This window comes from Petromyzon marinus (genome assembly GCF_048934315.1).
Source record: "Petromyzon marinus isolate PM22_M1 ecotype Great Lakes invasive population chromosome 80 unlocalized genomic scaffold, UKy_Petmar_22M1.pri1.0 chr80_unloc.1, whole genome shotgun sequence".
Classification (NCBI taxonomy): domain Eukaryota; kingdom Metazoa; phylum Chordata; class Hyperoartia; order Petromyzontiformes; family Petromyzontidae; genus Petromyzon; species Petromyzon marinus.
The window spans coordinates 1,223,177-1,224,409 of NW_027422629.1; positions in this window are offsets into that span (position 1 = coordinate 1,223,177).

Sequence of the window (1,233 nt, forward strand, 5' to 3'; positions counted from 1 at the left end):
ATCATCACTACCACCATCCTCATCATCACCACCATCATTATCACCACCATAATCATCACCACCATCAACACCATCATCAAAATCATCATCACCACCATCACTATCATCATCACTCATCATCACAACCATCATCATCATCACAACCACCATCACCACCACCATCACTACCATCATCATCACTACCACCATCATCATCATCACTACCATCATCACCATCATCGCTACCACCATCACTACCACCATCATCATCATCACTACCATCACCATCATCACAACCACCATCACTACCATCATCATCACCACCACCAGCATCACTACCACCATCACCACCATCATCGCCATCATCATCACTACCACCATCACTACCACCACCATCACCACCATCATCATCAGCAACACCACCATCATCATCACCACCACCACCATCATCACTATCACCACCATCACCACCATCACCACCACCACCACCATCATCAACACCATAAACAACACCACCACCACCGGCACACCGCAACCAGTTGCTAGCAACCAGTGCAGAGCAACCAGTTGCTAGCAACCAGTACACAGCAACACAGCCACGAGCAATCAGTTCACAGCAACCTGTACACGGCAACCAGTTGCGAGCAACCAGCCATGAGCAACCCGTACAGAGCAACCAGCGCAAGGCAACCAGTTGCTAGCAACCGGTACATAGCAACCAGTTGCTAGCAACCCGTACACGGCAACCTATACACAGCAACACAGTTGCTAGCAACCGGTACACAGCAACCTATACACAGCAATCAGTTGCTAGCAACCCGTACACAGCAACCTATACAGGGCAACCAGTTGCTAGCAACCCGTACACAGCAACCAGTTGCTAGCAACCCGTACACGGCAACCTATACAGAGCAACCAGTTGCTAGCAACCCGTACACAGCAACCTATACACAGCAACACAGTTGCTAGCAACCCGTACACAGCAACCTATACAGAGCAACCAGTTGCTAGCAACCCGTACACAGCAACCTATACACAGCAATCAGTTGCTAGCAACCCGTACACAGCACCCTATACAGAGCAACCAGTTGCTAGCAACCAGCCACTAGCAATCAGTACACAGCAACCAGAACACGGCAATCAGTTGCTAGCAACCAGCGCACCGCAATCAGTTGCTTAGCAACCAGTACACGGCTAGCGAGAAGAAATCAACTCCCGCAGTTGCAGGCAACGGTGGAGTTGAGGTTTGTGCGA